We start from the raw sequence: 25,301 nt of genomic DNA, 5'->3' as shown, positions 1-25,301 counted from the left end.
GTTATGTTTTATGTATTTATATATTTTGCAAGTTATTATGTAAGTTGTTTGTAAGTTATGTAACTTATTATCCTATGTTTTATGCATTTTGTTGAATATGTTTTCAATTTCATTAGCATATTTTTGATTAAAATATTTAAAATGACATAACGCTTGGCTGGGTGTGGGATGGCGATGGGGGTGCCAAAATTCTGAAATCAGGATAATTATTTTTTATTCAATTTAATTTAAACGAACATTTGAAGCAGCCATATTAGTGTAGCAGCCCACCGTTGTACTTGACATGTTTCCACAAAGTTTACAGATATGTTTTAAATTTTTTAACTACTTTAGTTATTGTTATAATTAAATGTTATATAAAAGTTTGAGACACCTAAAAAAAAAATCACTGATTTACAAAACGTTTTATTTTTTTATTGCGTCCTAAAAACGTATTTTCATTGCACATGCAGTCATCTACTTTTATTTTTATCTATTCTTTTTATCTTCTAATCAAATAAAAATAAGATGAACACTGATTACTCTGCTGATGCTGAAATCGGCTTCTCTTAATTCATTTTTAAAACATTTTGGGTCATTTCCTGTTGATGTGAAGTAATGCAGGATTGGTTGCTCAAGTCTCCTTTCCTGTCTCCCTCAGTCAAGGTAAGTCACCGGAAATGTCTTGCAATGTATTTAATTTGCTTGTTATTAGAAGATTTACTTAGTTATAATGTGGCTTTTGCTCGTATTAGGACAGTACGCGCCTCATCTGTAAATATCTGTAAATTAGCGGGTGTTTTTCTAAAAAAGACTGTTAACATTTTGGCTAAAGGGAGAGAAATTTCAAATCCAACTGGTGTATAAACCAACAGATGGGCGTGGAGACTTGGACTTGGAGATGTGACAAGTGATTTTTGAAATCGCGACTGACATAATGAGTTGAAAAAAAGAGATCTCAATAAACTTGTCACTCAGTCTTAGAAAGGTTCGGTCATATTTGAGCTGTTTTCCGAACTGTAAATCCACATTTCTAATCCTCACATTTCTAATCCTCACAGGGTTTGTGGTAGTTGGCTTTGCACACTAGTCACTCAGGGTCGCAACACTGCAGGAAATATGGGCTACCATAGCAACAGAAAGATGGCCTCTAAAGGTTTAACATTATTCCGCCATAATAGAAAAATAACAGCGCCAAATCCCGTCCTTAGTGAGGAAGCTTATTTGGTAGAGGCAGGCTCCCACCTGTGATCCTTAGTTGCCACACCACTGTGCAAAGACCAAAGGGGAAAAGCCCATTTAAAACGCAGGGGTAGGGGTGGGGCTGTGTGCCTGCTTTCTAATCAAGCCACAATCTTTGCAGCTGCGAACAGCATTGCTTCAAAAGAAATCACTTCAGCTTCAAAATCACTAGCTGGCCTGTAAACAAATACAAGATGCCATTTTCAGTGACAGCAAGAACCCTGTTTACAACTACTGGTTGTTTTATTTAATTTGCCTTAACTGAGTTATGTTGGATAATTCAGCCATTGCATATGGTAACACAGGGCCAACTGCTGTAAAAGCCTTCCATTTCTGTGAATCAGTTGCACTGCAGTGTCTTTCTGGTGTCTTGTTACTGGCTGTTGTATTATTGTTGGGCAAAGGGATATTGTCATGGATATGAGGCATCCCTATATTTTGTGTCTGTTAATTAAACATATTTTTGAAGCTTATAGACTGAAACAACCTGTAGAATATGTTGTTGTCATTGAAATCCTTTGCTATTTGTCCTTGTGCCGATTCTGTGCATTCAAAAATTTGAAAGATTAGCAATGCATGGAAAACAATATTGTTTTCCCAGAGCATTTCCTTTTGTTGTTGTTTTCTGAAGCCTCTTTGATTTTTCGGGCTGTGATCATGATGCTCGGCTCTTATTGTGGCTTGATGGTTTTGAATATGGGACGACAGTCATAACGGACACCATCAAGGATTTCTTTGGACCACGCACTTCATTCTCTACATAATTAAATCTGTATATTATTCGCAGTTGACCAATGAGAGGGCAGCTTCCCCTGCTGATCATGTTTCAGAGCCTTAAACTGGGCACCTTTCCACATCAAAGCACTCCTGAGCGCTTGCTTCTCAAGGACTCGCGTCTTCGGGAAAGAATGGCCTCTACTTAGAAACGAACACCGCTGGTCTAATTTGCCTTGCATGGCCCTCTCCATCCCCCTAGTGTATGTGTGGCCTGGGCCTGATCTGACACAGCCGTGGCTATCTGACGAGATCACATGGAGAGGTGCGGGAACTTAAAGGCGAGGAGTTACTCTGCATCCTACCAGGAGCCTCAAAAGGACTGTATTAAAATGCGCTCGATATGCCGGTAAGAGCTTTCAAAGTGCTGTGCACCCTCTAGCCCCGGCAAACTACAAGGGCATCTGTGAACCCATGGTAAGGGGAATAAGACCCCTATTAATTTAATGAATCCAGGGTATTAGTATGCCTAACCAGCCTCCCACATTTTATCTTTAGTCAAGTTCAGTGCAGCGATCTACTCACTTGGAAGTGACAAAGGCAGGTGGATGTTAGATGAATTTTGAGCTACATGCACAACTTTCTACATGAGAATCTCAATTGACAGCATTTGTTGGATAATGCTGATTACGTCGAAAAATAATTTGTACTTTAAAAAAAGCAAAAATGGAGTTTATAGAGAAGCACTTACAATGGAAGCGAATGGGCCAATTTTTCTATGTTCTATGAAAGCACTTACAATTATTCTTCGGTTAAAACTTGTTTATTGTTTGAGCTGTACAGGTATTTAAATAATAATTTTTACAGTTGTTTTAGGGTTTTATGTTGTCGTGGCAAAGATAAAATTGGATATAATTTAAGACAAGAAAATGTTACTAAGTTTTGTTTACACTAAAATCATGCGTATGCATGTGTATTGTGCACGTCTTCTGTCTATACTGTTAAAGCAGTGGATATTTTCATGTTTACATATTGGCCCCATTCACTTCAGTTGTACTGTAAGTGCTTCACTTGTAACACAATTAATATTTTTTTCTGTACAGAAAATGAGGAGTAAACGCATGCTAATTTTTGCAGTAATCATACCAAAAAAGCGGTCAACTAAGCCTAACTTATACTGGACCTGAAACATTCCTTTAAGAAAACCGGCGAAGCACATCTCGACGCATTGTGAAAGTTTGTTTTCACACTCAAACCTGCTAATATATCTTTAAAGGATAATGTTTAAGAAATTGGGCCAATAAATTTGCCAAAAGATGATAGACGGGAAGCATATATTTGCATAATTTCACACCCGCTTGGCGGTAAGCTGGGAACATGCTGGTCGTAGTGATGGAACTGTGAATCTTAACCATGTCTCACTGCAACTGGGCTGTGTTAGCTCAGCCTCTGTGCATCAGACTTGTTTGTGCCAAACAGAGGGAAGCATGACGTGGCGGTGGCTCCGCCCTGGACGTTGCGCACCTGAGAGTGGCGGCTGATTTTGGTGTATTTGTGATAGCCACCTGCAAGAGATTTGGCAGATAGTGGAGTTTCGGACCAGGAATGGGCAGCTGCTGGACCTAATTAAAAGCACAGTAACGGAAACTATCGCAGCCACACATCAAGGTCTTAGACGATGTCCATCTGCAAGCTAATCTCTGGGGTGCAAGGACCTGATGTGACCGAAACCAGTTGCATGCTGGGCCACAAGCCTGACCCCTGGTCCAGCAACTCGGTCGGGGCCTAGCTTACCTGTGCCTGGCGAAAGGTGATGCGCTTCATCTGTGTTTGTGCGGCAACTCCAACCTGGAGTGCAGAGGTGAGAGGTCAGCAGTAGAGGGCAAGCTTAAGAGAATCACACATGGGGCACATTTGCCAAACACTGTCTGGAGGTAACATGCATTTTCAACTGATATCGCTCCTCAGGAGCTCATGAAATGTTCACAGTGCCTTTGTACTTGCCCCCCTGACCTCAGTTAAAAGAAAGAAAAAACTGCGGCTTTGATTGACTGCTTGCTGATTTGCCATGATAGTTAATTATCGCATGATAGTTTATTACCAAGACAGAGGGGCTTTAAAATTTCAAAGCTAAAGAATTGTTCACTTGATCTGGAAAATGCACCGAAAGAACATTTTAACCCCACTGTTGCTGGAGCGGCATTTTTCTTTTACTTTTGAAATTAATTAAAGCAGACAGTGAAAGAAGGATGTTCAAAACTAAACAATTAAACACTCACTCTCACACCTTTTAATGTATCCATCCTTCATTGGAACCTTGTGTGTGCCTGTCAGGGGAACCATAAACCTGCTATGCAGTTATCCATCACTTCAGCCTTATTCTGTAGTGATGTTATCTGAATCAAAGGTGTCGTAAGTCAGCGTTCACTCATAGTGATGTAAATAGTTTGACATTGTCTGCAGCACTGCCTGCTTATGCTTTATTGTTGTCAGACTTTTCCCAAGATTTTTTCTCATTCTGATTTCTATCCAGCCTCTTTGGTTTTCCATCATGTAGAGTTAAAGAAACTAATGTAGTTTATATTACAGGCTTACAGTTTGTAAAAAATGTGAGAAAATCCTGAATAACAAACATGACAAAAACAGCTGACCCGACCTCTGCATTTAAAAATTTTGAAATAAAAAGGTTAAAAAAATAGAAACCTTAATGTGATTTGATTCTTGCTAACTAAAGCTAACATTTTTGTTATTATAATTTTTTTGTCCCTACTATCACTGAAATGGATGTCCTGAGAAATCACACCTGTTTTTATGACAGCCCTAGACTCTGTAAATGGTAAAAAGGAGTCAGGGGAATAGCCCATGTCTTTTTTTTTTCTTGCAGAAACGCTTAATAATCATTATGTGTGTTAAGGTTTTCTGACATCTATGGGATTACATCTCTGCCACAATTCTGCGCGCGAAAGATCATATTTTGAGCGCGCAAAAATGCATTTTGCACGCGCGCGATCTGAGTTTTGTGGAGAAAATGTTAGTTTTGCAAAGAAAGAAGTATTTTGAGTGCACTAAAATCAATTTTGCATTTAAAATAAGTTTTCCAGTATGTGATTCTTATTAAGTAGGGGTCATTTTTTATGATTCTATACTTAACATAAGTCTCTGAGAACCTGACACCTTGTAATTATGGATTATGGATCCAGGTAGGTTGCAGTTCTGGAAAATGGTGGTGCTGGATAGTGCAGACCTTCTCTTTTGCGAGTGCAACGTTTCACTAGCTTGCTCACCTGATGCCCGCCCTCAGTGCTCTCTACATGCCAACGGCTCGCTTTCTCAACACAACCCAGCGTTACAATATTGCCATAATTCCAGCCAATCAGAGACGGGGCTGCTAAATTCTGATTGGCGGCCTTGACAACCAATCACAACATTCCTCGCATGGCTATTTCTCATGGGCATTTAATAATTTTTGACTTTCAGTCTGAGTTATATCTGTTTTTTGGCTCATTTTATCTGTAAAAGAAAATCAGCTTAATAATTATGCACACCTGAATATAATATATCAATTATAAATGATTAAATACAAGATTAATAGTAGTTATTAAGATTGATGTCGTTTGGAATTGGTAAAATGTGCTTGGAAAAAAATATGATCAGAATATCAACTTGCATAACAATTATGCATGCACTGTATTTTCCCTCTTCCGCTGTCATCAGCAATGCAAGGAATGTTGTGATTGGTTGTCAAGGCAGCCAATCAGAATTTAGCAGCCTTGTCTCTGATTGGCTGGAATTATGGCATAATGTCATACTGAGCTGTGTTGAGCAAGCGAGCCGTTGGCATTTAGAGAGCACTGAGGGCGGGCATCAGGTGAGCAAGCAAGTGAAACGTTGCACGCGCAAAAGAGAAGGTCTGCACAAATCCAAAAACGTATTTTAAATGCAAAATTGATTTTCGTGTGATCTAAATACTTTCTTCTTTGCGAGACAAACATTTTCTCCACAAAACTCAGTTCGCGCGTGGAAAACGCACTTTTGCGCGCTCAAAATATGATCTTTCCCGTGCAGAATTGTGGCAGAGATCCAACTCTATAGACATCAGGGTTGCTGACATGTTTTGGAAGGTCGGATTTTGAGAGAGAGCATGTGGTTGAGGAAAATTGACGCTGCCTAGTTTTGCAGTGTCTTTCTATCTGGGATGAGGTGCATTTCTATTTGTCACATTTTTTGTTTATTATATATAGACTTAAAGTCTGTGTAAAACAATATTAAATATGTGTTCTGAGTTTTTGTCACACCACAGAAAAATGTGTTATTAACCACCCAGCAAAATTTGAATGATAAAAAATGCCAAGTAAATAAAATAAGGTATCAAAATCTTGAAAAAATAAGCAGCATTCTCTACACTCAGACGCTGGGGGCGTGTCCGCTGTCGGTGCTGAAACCACGCCCCCTCGTGGGAAAGCTGCCGCCTCTCTCAGCTGTCAAATGCCACTACAAATTGAATGAATACTCCCTCTAGCAGCTTAAATTAAATAAGGAGACCGAGCTGTTTCGCAACCAGGTAATATGCATTTACGTAACGAAGGCATAGCTAGCTAGCAAACTAGCGATTGGCTCTTTTACTCAGAAGGCGGGTCTTCCTTCGATAGAGTGGCCATATTGAGTGTTGAATTTTTCCCCATTCAAAACTATTTGAGTTACACGTCTTGGGTATTCTATAGATTTTGGTCGAATACACCTCTTATAGTGTTAGGGGAGGGGCCATGCTCAGTGGTTTCAGTGCGTCATCGAGACATGATTTCAGGCCCGCCCAAAAAATCCTGAACACAAAAATGGTGAAAAACTATTTAACGGTCTAACTCCACAATTCAGTACTACATAGTTCACAGTCTTTGTAACATGTTTTCAGCAATACATTTCTAACATTTATAATGTGTTTAGAAACAGTTCTCTGAATTGCCTTTACATGGACTTTAAATAGACTTTTTAAATATTTAGTAGCAGAATGTTTAGGTGAGCTGATTGTGTTAATCAGGTGTGAGTAATAAAAATATAGCACTTTACCTAAACATACTATCAGACATCATTAGAAAGATGTTCAATGATACTGAGAGAATTTAAATTGCAATATTACTAAAGTCTGGGGCAAAGTTCTATTAAACTATTAATTTTTATTTTACGTTACTTCATTGTCAGCGATCATGAGACCTACAGCCCTGTCCGATGACCTTTGTCATGCTTCTTGTTTCATAATATGCTGTTGTTGTGTGATTATGTCTACTGTGAATCTTATTTTACAATTACTTCAGCATGCAGCTGTTTGTCTCTTACGATCCATTCAGCTAACTAAAATACCCGTTCATGTTAGGGCAACTGTACATCACCCACTGAACTTTAGGAACATGAGCATGTCCTGTCCTTTTGGCCAAAAGCTGTAGAAAATGGATAGAATGATCTGTCCCCTATTATTTAGGAAGAATAGCAGCCCATGGCAGGATAGCGTTTGCCTGTTGAGTGGGAATAGAAATAACATGTCAGCTGGATTTCATTTTATAATGGTATCTGCCACCCTGGCTGTCCAGGCCGCGTCTTGTAGAATAGTGTAAGGGCATTTTTGTGGTGGTTGTTCAGCTTTGTGGCACCCTGCTTGGCGGCAGGTTGTGTGGGAGTCTGCTTCAGGCTCCTTCGGCAAGCAGTCATGTGGTTCAATCTCGTTATAGCGATTCTTCACCAGTCTCTGCATGAGCAGGCCTCCCCAAAGTGTGTCATCAGCAGATGTCTTTATAGAGCAGACCAGTGCCGAATGGAAAGGAGAGGCTTCTTTGGCAATTTTGGTTTGCAATGCCTTTTCCCCCTTAGTCTATCAATCCCAGCAGTCACTTCAATTTGGTTTTTCGGTCTCCGCTGAAGTCAGAAATACTGCTTGCCTCAGCAGGGCACACAGGAGAATGTAGTCCAAGAGTGAGATTCACTTTGCCTTATAGTTCGCAGGCCCACACCTCTCATGTGGATTAAATATGAATAATTCAGTAGGGTCCTTAACTCCATGCAAAAGGGCTGCTTTAGACTCTGAGGATGGTATCTAAGTCATGATGATGTCTAAATTTAGCTTTTAGTGCAATTAATTAACCTCACATTGAGAAATTATCATTGATTAAAAGCAGCAATGATTTAACATGGGCTGACCCACATTACATTGAAGCTCCACAGCCTTTATTTTGCATGATATGACAAAAGCTGTATAATTTACAATCATTTGTTGTTTAAAGCAGTCAACGGATAAAATGGTTTGGCAAGTAGATATATTTTGCATATATTGTTTTTCACCCCCACAAATGACTGAATTTCTTTTCCTGTGCATAATTTTCATTTTAGGGGGAAGCTCTCAGTCATTACTGGAACATTCGTGCTTGTGTTTTATGTCTGTAGATTATATTCTTTGTCTTTTGGTGGGAAATAGTGAATAGGGCTGTGCAATTAATCACATGCGATTGTCATGCGCATCTTGTCAGTAAAGCCGGTTCCGTTATTGGTAGTAAATCGCCATCACCTGCTTTCAGATGGAGTGGCATTTACTACACAGAGCCGTTGTTCACTGACAAGCTAGGCGATATCGCGTTCATAATCAAATGTGATTCATCTGCGATTATGAACGCTATATTGCCTAGCTTGTCAGTGAACTACGGCTCTGTGTATTAAATGCCGCTCCATCTGAAAGCAGGTGATGGCGATTTACTACCAATCACGGAACCGGCTTTACTGACGAGATGCGCTTGACAATCGCATGCGATTAATTGCACAGCCCTAATAGTGAATGCTGTATTCACTGCTTATTTTTACAGCATAAATTACAGCTGTCTAAGCGTAGGTGAGGTGCAGTGAGTAATATTAATGAAGCACAAAAGTCAAACTAGCTGTTGCGTTTTTCATCACTACATAGAGCAGAGTTTTATGCTATTACCCATCTGTCCATTGTGTCTCCTTTACTATATATAAATTGTATAATCTTCATCATAATAAAATCATAATAAAAATCATATCAGATATAAAAAATGTTATGTGTTAACATAACTAAAGGAAAGCTGTCCTTCTTGTACACTTATTTTGTACTCTTATTTTGATTCTTAATTGTTATTATGAACATATTAGGTAATATCGTAGATAATATCTAGATAATCTGCAAGTCACAGTGCTTGTTACGTAAAGTTTGTTATACAATGAACAGACAAAAATATTCAAATTCAACTGCTTTTCAAACATATGTATCAAAAGTCTCCCATACAAATAATGGAATTAAAGTGAAATAGAAGTGACCTAAAACAACATGCCTCATTATGCTCAAGAGACCCACTGTACAGATATTTTTTCTGGAAAATATTAAACTAAACATGGACTACAAAATTGTAAAGCAAAAAAAAGAATAAGGCATTAACAGGAACATCACCAAACTCACTGTATTTAGGCCGCCACATTCACAATGAGGGAAAGTGATAATAACCCAAAACAACCTTTTTATTATGGATGTGCTTTCACACCTCTACCGAAAACACCTTGATGTGGCACTTTGCATTGTGCTTCACACTACACGGTAATGGCGGCTTCCCCCAGCATTGTGCGTAATGAAGCCGTTGCTCGTGACTTTGCGGCGTGAGCAGAGGTCATAGCTGACTCTTCTTTGTTGTTGGGCATGGTGGGTAGGGGCCATATCTATTTGATATCAGTGGTACGGACTCCCCGTGCTCATTCAATGTTAATCTTGCATTAACGTGCGGAGCCACTGTAAGGTAGTGCTAACCCTTCCCCCCTCATCAGCCATGTTTGGTTTTGCTGGCACTTCATTAACAAAAGGCTAACTGCTTTACAGCGCCTCCTGCTGCTCCCCCTGGAGGAAACTTGGGCATGTTTGGAATTCAGCCCTCAGATTAAAAGGTAATCAGAATGGCCGGTCTCAGCATGTTGAAAAATGTGATCATCCCATATTATGTTATTTAACAAAATGGTCAGTCTTCCCTGTGATTTTTGTACATGAAAATTCAGCGGATTTATGGATTTGCTGAGATTCATTCTGAAACTTATGCAGTTCATAATCCAAATGTGTTCGTGATGCTTCCTGAGAGGTTACAACGTCCTGTTTTTGAAGATTCAAGCGTTCCTTGCTTTGCCATTTTGAGTCGTTTGTGGAAAATTAAGGAATTTCTTCAGGAATGTTCAGACTTTAGATAGGAATCTCCTTTCCTGTAAGTAAATCCTGTAAGTTTGTCTGCATTTCTTTCCAGCTGGTTTTGACTTTGTCCGTGTCATTCCCAGTTAAAGCTGTGTCCGCAGACAAGTGTAGTGGTTTTGGTGGGAGGCTGTCAGCTTCGGGCAGGCTGCGGTGTTAGGTGAACGGGTGGCTTTAGGGGTTCTTCACCATGGCTTCTAGTAGCATGAGGTGAATGAACAGAATGCCTGTGCCCACCATGTGTGACCACTAATGAAGACGCTCCCAGACAGGACCCTATCACCCTGGTAACAAGATGTGTCCATAAACAAGCTGCAGGACATTGGCAGGCCACTTCCTGGTTGTATAATGTGACCTGCTTTTCTGCAAAGGCAGATCACAGGCCTGACTCGGGATGCGAATATATTTAGGAGTCGTAGAAAAAAAACGTAGAAATAATATAACCCACTTTTGTTGCCTTAAATGCAGTTTTCTCCAAATATCCCACCGTCTTTTACGTTGCCAGTTACTTTTCCTCTGACGTCGGCCCTTGTGCTCATATGCTATCCTTGATTGTTTTACACGTTGCTTGAACCTGTTTTCTGAAAGTATGTCTCATTAGTGTAGAGCCATAAACCTGCATGTCAGTGGTCCACATGCCTCTTCCTGCAAGGGGGCTTTAACATCTTCCCCTCAGCTAGTTTACACTCAAGACTTGTCACCTGCTAAACACAAAGTGCTTGACAACAGTGAACCATGGGAGATGCGTTCTTGACAAATCTAACAGACAAATCATAGCATCTGCTGTGAGGAAATATGGTAATAGAGTTAAGAGGGTTGACATACGACATACAAAAAAAAATGTTTAAAACACTACTAGGTTATTATCAGAAATATTCTTGTCAAAGTAATTTACTGTCTAATTGTGTTGCATGTGTGTTTTATATAATGGTTCTTTAGTTTAGTTTTCAGCATGCGAGCATATGTACTTTCCATAGAGAGAAGTCTAAGGATGTAGAGTCATATTCATATTTTCTCTCTTCCATTTTCTGCTTGAATTAGTGTAGTGTCATTTTAACAGAAATACAGTAATGTTCTTTGTTTTTCATTGATGTAAAACATGAAAACATGACCTTTTTAATTTAACGGCATAATACTTTTAATCTCTATCCATGATTTAAAAAATTTTTTTTATTGATTTTTATTGATATCTTGTTTTTCTTAAGTTAAAAACTCACACACAATTGCATCAAATGATTATGTATTGAACTGTAATTGAGTACTTTTGTTATTTTTAAGCCATTCAAGTTCTGTTCCTTGAAACAGCGTTTTTTATGTTTTTAATCACTCATTTTTAATGACTGATTGTTTGAAAATTGTGTAAACAGTCCGTTAACATTATATATTTGATGAATGCCTAAAATATATTAGTTTTTGTTTTTAAGATGAACAAATTAAAGACTTTTTTTTCTTTCAAAACAGAAAAACACAAAACATAATATACCATGTTTTATTATATTGTAAATTACTATATGATATATGCACAAACACACCGCACATTAATGTATAAGATACACAATGTACAGAATTATGGAGTCGCAATGGCATCATAACATTTATTTGTTTTTGTCTATAAATAATGAAAAGTAAAAAAAAACAAATCATATTCAAAGAGAGTATAACTTCATTCGTTAATTGAAGGTGTGTTAATTGCAATGATGCAAATGTAAAGCCTACCAATTAAGTCGTACATTTAAAAAAAAAAAAAAAATCTAATAATGATTTGAATTTGTTAAAATCAGCCTGGATCTACAGCAAGATTTAACAGATCTTTTTCGGATAATGTTAATATTCATGTTAAGTTGCTGTCTTATTTCTTCTTATTTTATAATACACCATTATTTTAACATTCATTTATATAGGAAATTGCTACAAAAAAGTTTAGCGGTTATTGAGGAAAAAACATAGAATACATTTGTAACATGTTGAATGTTGTCAACTATTTCAAAGTTTCAAAGACAATTGTATTTAAAAGACCACTAAATAGCCTACTAATACAATTGTAAAAGGCATTAAATTGCATTATAATGTGAAAAAAAGCAGGTGGCCTTTTTTTTTTTTTTGGAAAAAGAGATGATTAATTAAATGCAAAATGTTGTAAACTGCATAACATGCGCACTCTTTCCCCCACTAAAATAAATCCTAATAAATCAACACAAATCTATTTACTTTTTAACATAATTATTTTTTCAAAGACTGTTTCATGTTGTTCAATATTTGAAGGTTATATTATATTATATATATTTGAATATTAGTAATTGTAATATTTGAAAAGTTTTACAATGCATGCCTTGAAAGTTTTCCTTGCATGTTTTCTCAATTTTAATTAGTGCAAAAGTTTGTTGTTTGTATTACAGACAGTTGAAACTAAAGATGGATAAAGGCGTTTTGATTAAACAATGGGTGCTTATTAGCTTTTTTCTTTTTTGAAAATCAACAAAAAAGCCGTTAATGCATTCTCAGCTTATTTTGCGTTTTTGATTTCTCCATCTGTTTCAGAAGACTTTGGCAAATTTCTTGTATTGTTTATCTTGTTGGTAAAGTTTACCCGCAGCATCAAACGCTGGCTCAGTTCATTAGGTATTTCATGACAGAATCTAACTGGCAAAACTTTCTTTCATTTCCAGTGAGCCTTTTTACTTCTTCAAGGAGAGTGGTCATGAATGGTTTATACTGAGTCATAAACTAATCATACTTAATGATAGGAGGGAATCGACAGAGGCACAGGCCTGATCAAAACTGCTCTCTTATTCAGATGGTTTCTCTGTGTGAGAAGGGAAACACTAGGAGAATGCTGAATGAAAGCACACCATCTGTTTTTCACATGTTCCTCAGTGTTGGGGACATCAGACTCTGTCATCAGCTCATTTTACACTTCTTCACTGAGTGCCACTCAAACTCCATCTCTTTTAATTGATATTTACAGTCATCTGTTCATTTTCATTATTTTATGATGAACACACCAGCGCTATTTAGAGATATGATAAAATTTCATCTGCTAAAAGTACAAAGTGTGTTTGTGCATTTACAATGTTTAAGCTTAAGCACTGTGTGGGCTGTAGTATGTGTGTGTGTGTGTGTATGTATATATAATGAATTATATTTATTTATGAAATACAGTGAATATATCTACGTAGATAGTGTACACTGCAAAAAAAAAAGTTTTTTAAGATAAAAAGGTAAGTTGTTGGAAAAAAAGTGCTGCATTTTAAATATTTGAGTAATGCTACTTTATCCAGCGTGTTTTAAATTCTTCATTAAATGTCTCATTCGGTCCATAAATTCCTGTCAGGGCAATATAAGATTTCTACAAATTATTGACAATGCAATTTTATTTACTTATCTATTTTCATTTTTACTTATGGTTTTATTTGAAGTGAACTGTAGTTTATTTGTTTCCTAAGAGAACATTTTGCAAAACAAAATATATTATATGCAGTATTTTTATATAGACACTTGTAGACCTCAATAATTAAGAATTATACCCCAATAACAACAACATTCGACAAACGTTAAGAAGAAAATGTGCTCAGAAAATCACCACACAATAAATAAACAACAGTGATGACAAAAACAACAGCAACAGCATAAAGTCAGCAAACAACAATCCTATAAGAGTAACTACCAAATCTATTCTTGCTGCAGTGCATGCTGGGAGCTTGTGAGCCTTTAAGAAATCAGCTGCATTCTCCGTCTATTTCAAAATCTATTTGAATAGTTGGGTCATTTGACGGGATATTTATGTGGTTTATTTATGTAGAAATTTCTGATTAGGCCTATCTGTCACTCAGTAAGTCCTGTATACTGAATAAAATGCTTTTTTTTTCAGTATATGTCGAATGGAATAGAATGAAAGAATGTGAGAACTACACTTCCATTTTAAGTCCACATGCTGTTTGTAGTGTTTGGAATGGGTCCCTTCTCTGTCCGCTCATGAAAAAGTCCAAAAGCAAACAGTGAGTTCTTACTGTCCTGCCGTTCCCATTTCTCCAGTCAAGCTCTCCGGACCTGGGAGATTTGGAAGTGGAGGAGAAAAAGTTACTTCTCATTCCAAAAAAAAACAAAAAAAAAAAAACTCTCGCATGATCCCAAAGTTAACCTTACATATAGAGAGAAAAAGAGAGAGGGAGGGGATGGGATAAAGAGGCTTTTCCTTCTCTTTGTATAAAAGCTTTAAAGAAAGAAAAAGTGTCCGAGAGACCCATATATGAGGCTGTCATATTTTACAAACTAATAGGTTTTAATGAAAGTTACTTTTTTAGTGTAAAAGATTGATTTACTCAGTGTCCCTCTAGCTTTAAAGACATGCTCCATATATGCACTATTCTCAAAGACCGCTTCTGAGGAGTGATGCAACGGCATATGTTTATGATTTAAAGCAACTCTCATATTTTCATCTCCTTTTGGTCTACAGTATGATTTATCCACACAAAGGTGGAGAAACAAAATTCATATTGATGCCTTTAGAAGCCGACTAGCAGAAAAGGAAATAGTTGCATAAACATAAAATGGAGTTGCATTAAGATGCTGTATTATCTCACAAAAGGAGCAAAGTTTTAGTTTCAGAATGGGACAAGTTAATACTGTGGAGTGTTACATCACCAATTTTTTCCCCCTCAACAAAACAAGGTACCCAAACTGTGGGTGGGGTAAGTGGGTGTGTGTCTGCAGGAAGTAACATTCTGGCTGTGGATAAATCAAGAAAGAAATGATAGATCTTCATGTCATTATGTAGAAAAACACAATCTATTCATATCTGCATGCGATTACTCATGCGATGGGAAATGCGATTTGCGCTGCATTACTACAAGTATATCACTTACAGCTCTTGCTCACTACCGCACAAAGAGGCAGCCATTTTGTCGGGCTCTCTCTGAATATGCCTCCATTCTCATTGTATGACACCTAAACCCTCATGTTATACAACATTTATGATGCCACACCAAACGCCCATGTCACACACTCTCATTTTGTCAGGCCCTGACAGAAAATGCACATTTTGTGGTAGTACCTATGATTCTCATCTTCCGCTCTGAATGTTTCAGACACTATTGAGTAATAGCTACGCCACATGCCTCCCTTCTTTTCTTTCTTTTTCACGCACACACATACACACAAATGCACCAAAGCGCCCAACATGGGACAAGATGAGGCTCATTGAAGAGCCAATCTCACACCTGCTCCCCCACCCACCATGTCCACACACACACACACACACACACTCACTCACTCACTTGTGCTCGCTCTCACACTGAGCTTGTTGTCTTAGAGGTGACTTTATCCTGAATTGACAAAGTCAGCCAGAAGAGAAAATCTAGTTTGGACAGAAAAGCTAAAGTGAATAACTAGCAAGTGACACTGCAGTAGATGTATTAATCAAATATTGATAGAATCTTTCTTTGCTTAATTAAGCCTTTCAATCAGGTACATACTTAATTTCATCCAATCTGAAGATGGCAAACAGCTAAGGAATTCTGTGTGAGCACTCGCACGGTTTTATATACTCTGAAAGTGTAATTTAACTTAATTTGACTTTTTTTTTTTGTAATTAAAGGCTTTAGAACTCTTTGAAGATGTATAATGTCCTTAATTAATAATAGATCTCCCAAATCACATAGCCTTTTTAACATCTCCACATCTCAGGAATATTTTAACGGAATCAATATATTTTTAATTTTTTCTTGACAGGCTGGGTCAGTGCTGAAGTTTTGTAAGTATATTTTCACAGGAGAACACAAGATCCATATGACCATCTATTTTCTGCCAACAAAGCAACATGAAAATCCATCATCTGCAACTCATGATCACCCTGGAATAGGGTGAGTAATGTAATCCCCCTCGAGAAACACTTCTTTCAAGCAGAGCTGTGGACACTGTTGAGCGTAGTAGACTTTATTTTTAACACAGATTAATTGTTTATTTGAACTTTATATTTTGATTTAGCCGTGGTCCATTTTCAGCAAATGCATCTTCGGCCTTAACAGAATGCAAACGACGTCAACTCACAATTAGGGAGTACATACATATACCCACCCACTCACTCAAATGACCTGATCTATCAGTCACAACATGGCTAAGTCTATTAAAGATTTATATGACCGCAAGAACACTTATAAAACAGCGTACTGCACAATGAACATAAACACTCACCTTATCAATTTTCTTTATACACCTCCAGCATAATTGACGGTTTATGATGTGTAGCTTGGAGCTTGCTGGACCAGAAAATACTAGATCTAATTTTCTTCTTAATCTTGTGCAACTTCTAGCAGTCTGACTCAAAAGTCTCAGCCCAACTAGGAGAGTAAGGAGTAACTACATAAATCTGCACAGGCCAGGCCTTCACTGGTCAGGAACGCCATGGGAGTGTCAGGCTGCTCTCCGCTGCGGTTTTTGGGGCAGGATTATGGATTGAGACACACAGCTGAGAGGCTAAACTTACACTTTTCATTCCAGCTTCAAGGGGGTCTCGATATATCCTATAAGCCAGATTCAAGACCTTTCATTTTGCCCCTCTAATGAATGGACCCTTAAGTACTGATTTTTTTAAGGGTCCATTTATGATGTGTAGTTTAAAATTAAATTCTCCCAGATAAATAAAATCTAAAAATAACAATTACTCTTTTTTTTTTTTTTTTTTGAGAAAAATTTGGGGTGGTGCAAGACGATAGAACAGGGGTGCCCAAACTCGGTCCTGGAGGGCCAGTGTCCTGCAGAGTTTAGCTCCAACCCCAATTAAACACACCTGAACCAGGACTCTGCAGGACACCGGCCCTCCAGGACCAAGTTTGGGCACCCCTGCGATAGAAGGAAGGAGACACACATGCTTAAAACACCTTATTAGCCAATGTTAAGAGAGAGCAGTATGCCCCCTTCTGGCTCTCTTCTTTTCTCAGTTGTCCTTTCCTCTCTGTCTTTTTTTCCCTTTCCGTATTTTGAAATGTGAGTTATCTTTTGATCTGCTCTGACTGAGCGAAGGTCTTAGGATTTGTGAGAGTGACTGCCGTCTGATTTGGAGGGACAAAAAATCTCCATAATAAGATGTTAGCAGCAAATGGGGGTCCAATAAACACACTCTATGTCTTCTGGTGCCTTGCTTCCCACAAAATGCTCTAGATCCTCTGCACTGCTCTGTAATCTTTGTGAACTGTCTTCTCCTTTGCCTTTATAGAGCTCTGGAAATTTGACAGTACATCTTAAGAGGGCCACCTCAATATTGATATGGCTCACTTATTTTCCAGCTGAATGGAAATGAAGACTTTCTCTGAGGAGCTGTTTGATCTTGCTGTAAATCTGGGGCACAAAGAATATTCTCAGTCAGAGTGTTTGCTTTTTACTACTGCTGTGCCAAAAGTATGCTACCAGAAATGCTCAACATCTGCGTCTGACATTCATTACAAGTGTGGATACTAGAGTCGCCCTGTGATTGTCATCTGAATTGATCAGCGCTATGAAAATCGACACCTATCGGTTCCTACAGGGCATACTGATCCAGTCGCTTTAGTTTTTGTAAGACAAACTGTTACCTGATTAGCTGTGCCAAATAAACCCATCATCCTGGGATTGTGCATGTAGAGGAGGACAGTTGTAAGGCCAGCTTCTCGCTCGCTCAATGTCCTCTTGGCCAGCACCCGGTGCCACAGACTTGAGCTGGCGTTGGCACTAATGCTAGTCTGTGGTCCACGGTGCCAGTACTGGTGAGGGCCCGTAATGAAGAAAGAGACCGAGAGACGACTGATGGCTTCAGCATGCCCAGGCCGGGTGTGGGTAATTACGGCGGGGAGAAGCCGATTAGCCTAGACCCGAGCAGCACAGCGAGGGGGACGGGCCCACACCCAGCAGGGAGGGGAGTCTTGCCACGGCGAAGACCAATCAAGTGTAAAGCCCAGTGCAGACCCCCAGCCCTCAATTCAGTGGGAAAAGGCTTGGCTGGCGGTTCAGAGCACTGCAACTTTCACGGATTAGTTGAGACTCTATTCTGGCGGCTGAAAGGGGAACACAGCACGAGAGCGGGGCTTCAATGTGCGCGCTTGGGCTTGCACAAACACACACACACACGCACACACAGACAAAACCTCCCAACAGCTGGGGAGAGGGCTGCAGCCTGCGCCATGTCACCATGGCAACGGCATATCTCACATTTGAGTCAAAATAAAGACACTTTGGGCTGGAATTGGAATATTTATTCCCCACCTCTAATGTAGCGCGTTTGCTCTCCTCATTTACGCTGGGAGTGTCATGCCTCAGACTAGCAAACAAGGCTCGGAAAACAGGTTTTTTCCCCCTGCGTTTTTTTTTTTCCCCAAGGATAAATTGAAACTTTATGCTCAAATCCCCAGAAGATTTCCGTGCATCTAAAAAAAACTGTGACATTTTAATCGCAAAACACAATTGTACATCTTTTTCACAGTTGTTTTGTGTCAAATGCCATGAAGGCAGATAAGGCATTTACACTCGCAGATATAATACTAGCTGCTCAATGATTACAAGTTACAGCCTTTTGTGAGCTTTCCTGGCTCATTTTATTTCATATTATTAGCCTCTCACTATCTATTTCATACCTATCATTTCACTATTATGTTGGAGAAAAAAAAACTTTGGTAAATAGTCCAAAAAAAGCGTATTCCTTTTGTGTAACAATATCACTGCTTGATAATGGATGAAAGACACAAGCTTGCTCACAGACACACACACACACTCACTCATGTCCAGTTTATCACACAATACCCATAATCATTCCATTACCCATCTGCCAGGCACAAATTGAAGCGGTGCACTTCTTATTATTCGTATTTATTTATTTATTTATTTATTTTCTTTTAGCTGAAAGTGGTGAAAGTGCATTTTGTTTGAACAATTTACATTCTATTCCAAGTTATTTTACTGGCTGAATGGCTATCAATCTGCCACTTTTAATAGCATCAAGATGCAGAGGTGTAATGGACATATGTGTAGAGATGGAATGATAGCCCCATTTTCAGAGCAGCTCCTCGCACTCCCAGCCAAGATAATACCTAATTGGACTTATTATCTAGATTCACTTAAGTTGTTTGTACCTATTATCACAGAACGTGACATGCAATTACATTTTCAGCTACTACAGTGCCATCAATGCAGAATAAAGCATTTTATATATTTTTTATATATGTTTGAGTTTGTAACCGGTGGTTTTTATTTGCCACTTTTTTTTTCAAAAGCAGTTTTAAATCACAGTTTGGGGCTCATCTTATTTTTGGGGCCGGGTGGTGTTAGTAAGTATATTTATGAGTGCTTGTGCTCTCTCTTCCACATTCTGTGTAATGGTCGCTCTTCAGCAGGCTGCTGATTGAAATCTGGTATTCTGTGAGATGAGATGATATGAGGAGAGACCCCCACAAGCTTCCAGGGGGCTCCTCTTGCTCTCTGTCCTATCATGTGCACTGCTCTCTGTGTGCACTGCTTATTGCATATGGACTTTGAAGTCTTGCTGTTCTCTCTCTCTCCCTTTCTCTTCTCTCTTTCCTTCTTTTCTCTTCACTCTGGGTTGCTTTTGATGCATTGCGTTCTATGAATGGTTTTCTTTAACGCCTGCTTCCCCATGCCTCTCTTTTCTCTCTGTAAAACAGGGAGTCTTTTTCCTTTCAAACAACGTCAATAAATTACAACTTGTCAAGTGTCTTTTCCCTTTTTTACTGCCATTTTGGGCATCTTTTTCCCCCTGGTCCCCCCAGAACTTCACATTTAATTGCGCCAATAATACTCGCAGAGTTCACCAGTGTGGCACGTTCGGTGCTTGGCTGTTATGGCGGGGGGACGGAAACTATTAAAATATTTTCCAGGCTTCAGGAGTTTTATGTGTGTAATTTGTGTGTATATACCCCACTGTGTTACCACCAACAGATATAACAGAGTTAATGTAAAACAAAAAACAAAAACAAAAAACACAGTGTACATGAAAAAAGTACCACATAGGTGTTTCTTAGGAGCCCCTGTTGTAGCTCTCCTATGCAAACGGCCTAATTTATTACATGTCAGCAAAAGCCAACAACCTTTTATTACCCAACAGTAATTTCCCATATGTTGAGTGTTTATCACCACTAGGGGAACAGAGTAGTAGGAAGTGTAGAACTAGTGGTTTACTGCAGATATGAGGTCTTAAATAAAGCTAAAGCTCCACATAGAGAGATGGTCTAAATTACCATGCAGCTCTCTTTATCGGTATGTATTGTATCTGCATTTTTAATCAATATCCGTAGCCGTAGTATGAGGCTAAGCTGTACACTTGACCATTGTTCCTGGCAGTCCGTCTCCTACTCTTTGTTAGTTTTGTGCTTCTTGGTCTCTGTCTTCTCACAGAATAAAATAATTTTAACCTGAAATTAGTATTACATGAGCATGTATTCATTTGTTTGATAAGTAGCTGTGATAATGTGTATATATATTGCAATATAACCCCCCTTAGAATGATACAAAAAGACACTTCATGTCATGGTCCTGACCACCTTGTTGTGGGGTTAATTTTGTGTTATTATTAGAGATGCATAATATAGTGGTTCCATATTGGTTATTGGAGATTTTTTATTTATCAATATTGTTCAGTATTTAATTATGCATGCTTATTTTTTCCTACTTTTACATCCAGGTGACCTTAGCCGTCATCTAACATTCTCTTAAATCTAGCTCTCAGTTAAAGTAAAAAAAAATTAAAAACACACTCAAAAAAATTTACAGTTAAATGTAATATTTAGCAAATCTCAAAGTGAATATCCATTTTTTGTACTGTACATTCTCATGTTGTGATGTGTAAATTAATCTGTAGCATTTAAAATGGATTGAATTGATTTTAGTTTTTAACGTTTTATTTTTAGTTTATTTATGCACAGTAAAGTTGTAACAGTAATCTTATCGTAAATAATAAACAATTATTTATATTGATCAAATGTTTAATATCTAAATTTCAAGCAAACATATTCGTCTTATGCTGTGATATTTCACAGGGAATCTTGCTCGTAACAGGGTCACACTTCCTGTGTTCCCTTGTTTGATTGATTTAACAGTTGTAGATAAGTGATACATTTTTAAAATCACGAAGGCCTCTCCTGAATGTTTTTGATGCTCTGAGATTTTCTTAGCCTAGAACTATGATTTGTGTGAGAAATTACTGAAGTGTTTTGTGGGTGGCACGAACTGAGAAGCATCTGAGTCAGCCTCTGTCTGGTGGTACACAGATCTAACTGAAGCACTATAAACATGTCCATGGTATGCTGTCTATAGTACTGGATTTGAGAATGGAGTTAAGGGGGTATGCAAGAGTGTGATGCAAGCTGAGGAGAACAGAAAGCCGGTCTCGGCTATTGTTGGAGAATCCCACAGAGATAATCGATTGGCCAGCCACAGGTAGGCAGTCTGTAGAACATCTGTGTGAACTGCCAAACGTCGACTGACTGCAAAACACCTAAACACTAAACGCAGATATAAATTCATACACACACTCCTATATTAACTTACTGTTTACCAGAGAGAGAAATGCTTATAGAAAAAGACATTCTGTTCAACTTAGAAAATAGTTTTTGAAAGGAATAAAAAAGAAGGGCATTTATTTTCCCCGCCGGAGTTGATTTGCTACCTCATTAGGCCATAAAATGATATCAGATCTGTCCATCATGCTCGCAGCATCCAGCAGCGGTTGATCTCAGAGACTCCACAGTCCATTTCATTCAAATCCCCCCTCTTGCTGAACAACATGTTCTCGCTCTGTCTTTCGGTCTCTGGCCATGTACAGTAACTGCCGCTGAGCATGTGCCAACTGTGTTTGATCAGATGTCACAAAGCATGACTGAAACGCATGACAACAAAGTCATTAAGACTCCAGCTCTCATATGCCAGGGCGAGTGGAAGTCTGAATTATCATGTTCTGCTTTGAGCTCTGCTGTGATGCTGCAGCTCCTTATTCATAAAGAAATAGGTTAAACCTTGATGTTTAAGTCAGAGGCAGCAAGTAAATCTCTTAAAATCTTTTTATGCTTGTTAGACAAAAGGATCTAGCTATGAGAACACATCTTTTAGTTTGTCAGAGTATGAAGTCCAGTGTTTTTTTTTCTTCTGTTTTTCTTCTTGCTTAAGAATTCTGTTAATATAATTTCTGGTAGCTTTACTGACATAAGGCATATATTAGTGAAATTCAAACCGAATGCCTGTGGAGTGATGTCAAAAGGAGTTTGTTCCCTAATGAGTGTCTATTGTTCTTCCTTAAACCTTAAGGGAAATGATCAGTCTTTACATGAGAGTAGATGTTTTTTCCCCCATAATTACTCATGCAGCCTTCTGTTATGGATAATTGGGCTTGTATATATTGTATGTTCATAGGCAGCCAGTGTGTTTTGCAGTAGAGTAGTACTGTAGGCGATCAGGTTTGTTGTTAGTTAGGTGTGGAGAGGAGTCACAGTCTGACCAGCAGCATGGGGGAGTTTTACTGGACCTCCAAAATGAAACAAACAGGCTTTATTTGCTCTTTCCTACTGAGACACAGGGAAATTATTAGCCCCAAAGTGCTGCAATAAAGAATTGATTTTCCAGGCCTGATGATCCAGCATGTTCCAGCTGAGGCTGCTTCTTCTGGGCAGCAGTGACCCACTTTATGGGCATTGAGAGCAGGAGGAACTGGAAATTGGATCCTTGAAAAAGCCCTACCTTTCGCTGCAGGCTTCATGACATTCATATTGTCATATATTGATGTTAACTGTTTCCAAAGCGGACAAGAAGATCTCAAAGGAGACAAGAAGAGGGCAAAGCACCCGTCGTGGGACTGCTGAATGGTTAAGTCTTGTTTCAGTAATAAGAGCTTTGTAATTATACTACTTTCCTGAGATGATATTGCAGACTCCTTTCATGTCTTAATTGCAACAGTGAAATCTGGAAGTTCAGTTGAAGCTTTTTCATGTGACCAAATAAGAGTGAAATATTTTTAACTTTGTTTTTACAGCAGTGCTTATTAATATGGATTTCATAGCATGGGGCGGAGTTTTACTGGACCTCCAAAATGAAACAAACAGGCTTTATTTGCTCTTTCCTACTGAGACACAGGGAAATTATTAGCCCCAAAGTGCTGCAATAAAGAATTGATTTTCCAGGCCTGATGATCCAGCATGTTCCAGCTGAGGCTGCTTCTTCTGGGCAGCAGTGACCCACTTTATGGGCATTGAGAGCAGGAGGAACTGGAAATTGGATCCTTGAAAAAGCCCTACCTTTCGCTGCAGGCTTCATGACATTCATATTGTCATATATTGATGTTAACTGTTTCCAAAGCGGACAAGAAGATCTCAAAGGAGACAAGAAGAGGGCAAAGCACCCGTCGTGGGACTGCTGAATGGTTAAGTCTTGTTTCAGTAATAAGAGCTTTGTAATTATACTACTTTCCTGAGATGATATTGCAGACTCCTTTCATGTCTTAATTGCAACAGTGAAATCTGGAAGTTCAGTTGAAGCTTTTTCATGTGACCAAATAAGAGTGAAATATTTTTAACTTTGTTTTTACAGCAGTGCTTATTAATATGGATTTCATGAATTTCTCAAACATATTTACTTCTGTGTAGTTGTACTGTATTCTTTCGCTTGGTTCTCTAAAGCTGAAGTGTGTAACTTTTGCTTCACTAGCCTTACCAAACAGAACTGCAAATATCAAACAGGTTCCACAAATGCTCTTTCTGTCAGCCACCAATCAGACAGATAGCTCAACCCTTTCATGCTGTTGGTTGAGCCAAAATTGGTGCGAATTACACACTTTAGCTTTAAGATGGTAAATTATAATTAGGAATGGATGATATATCTGTTAACAACCGATATTAGATACTTTTATTTTATCTATATTTAAATTTTTAATCGTTAATTTTCATTTCTGTTATTTTAAATTTAGATTTAGATCATCTCAAATCTCAAAATCAGTATCTATTTTTCATACATAATATTGTGATTACCTTGGTGGACTTGATTTGTTTTTAATGTTTTTTTTTTTTTAGAAAATAATATAGAATTTATATAGTTGAACGGTTATCACTTTATCTGCACCATGAAAATAATTATCAGTTTTTACCAGTATCAGCCATCATTGTAATACCATTCATCATAGTAGTTCTGCATCACACTTTCTGACATCGGTCACATTATCTTGTACTGTAATCCAACCACTTATTTACTCTAACATATCAAAAATACTTTTCAATTCATTTCAAGCCATGTGCTTGTGCTGTATTTACTATCACTGGAAAATTGTCTTTTGAAGACTCCTGTAAAAAGAGAGAAAGAAAAAAAAAATGATTAAGAAACTTTATTGTAAATATATTTGATTGTATTACTCTAAAAAAAAAAAAGTTCTTCTTCATGTTCAAAAATCACCATATCTGATGCATCATGATAGGCACAATAATGCAAGTGATCAAAATATGTTAAAAGTCTACCTGCTTTTTGTAAGCCAGCCCTGTAAGACAATACAATGCCAAGAGAGCATTCATCTTCTGAAAGAACACTGTTTTCATTCTTTTCACCCAGTGCTGTTCTGTAAACAGGCGGGTTTAGTCAATTCTCAGTCCAAACAAGTTAGTGTTCCAAGGCGTCATTGTTTCAATGGCCCTTACCACACTCTGACTTACAACAAAAAGGCAGTCAGTGACTTTAAGAACATATGCTCGCTCAAGCTAAATGTTCATCCACTGGCTAATTAAGTGCTCTGAATGAGGGCACATCAAAAGGAGCCGTGCATTTGGAATTGCTCGCACCGCCCCTCGGGTGCAGAGGTCAGCCCTCTTGGAGAGAGAAGTTAGGATATCCCAGCTCCAGACCTCTGCCTGGTAACCCCTCACCCCACCGGAGATATCAAAGCTTGGGGAGCAGTGGGATGCGCAGCCATCCCAGAACAAAAACAGGAACACTTCAAAGCGCCAGCTGGAAAAAGACAAGAGAGAAGGGAAGAGGAGGAGAGAAAATAACACAGGACAGCCGATATCTAATTCCCTCGTATTCTGAGCATATTCCAGAAAATGAATATAATTAATATCTCTGAGTTGTCATGCGTCTAAAGTGCTCTTGTTCTGCCGTGGCCTCGCTAGAAGAGAATTATACGATTTAACAGACC

General features: G+C 38.4%; 1 long non-coding RNA gene across 1 annotated transcript in view; it reads left to right on the top strand.

Annotated features, from left to right (window-relative positions):
- Positions 1 to 589: 589 nt before the first annotated feature.
- Positions 590 to 25,301, top strand: part of LOC107661372 (uncharacterized) — a 48,893-nt gene continuing 24,181 nt past the window's right edge. The window contains exon 1 of the long non-coding RNA XR_001631102.1: positions 590 to 645. This is a non-coding gene — a long non-coding RNA (uncharacterized LOC107661372). The remainder of the gene's footprint in view (positions 646 to 25,301) is intronic.

The sequence above is a fragment of the Sinocyclocheilus anshuiensis genome, unplaced genomic scaffold (genome assembly GCF_001515605.1).
Source record: "Sinocyclocheilus anshuiensis isolate Anshui unplaced genomic scaffold, SAMN03320099.WGS_v1.1 scaffold635, whole genome shotgun sequence".
In the NCBI taxonomy this organism is placed as follows: domain Eukaryota; kingdom Metazoa; phylum Chordata; class Actinopteri; order Cypriniformes; family Cyprinidae; genus Sinocyclocheilus; species Sinocyclocheilus anshuiensis.
Note: the sequence above shows the minus strand (reverse complement) of the source record. Positions and strands in the feature narration are given on the sequence as shown.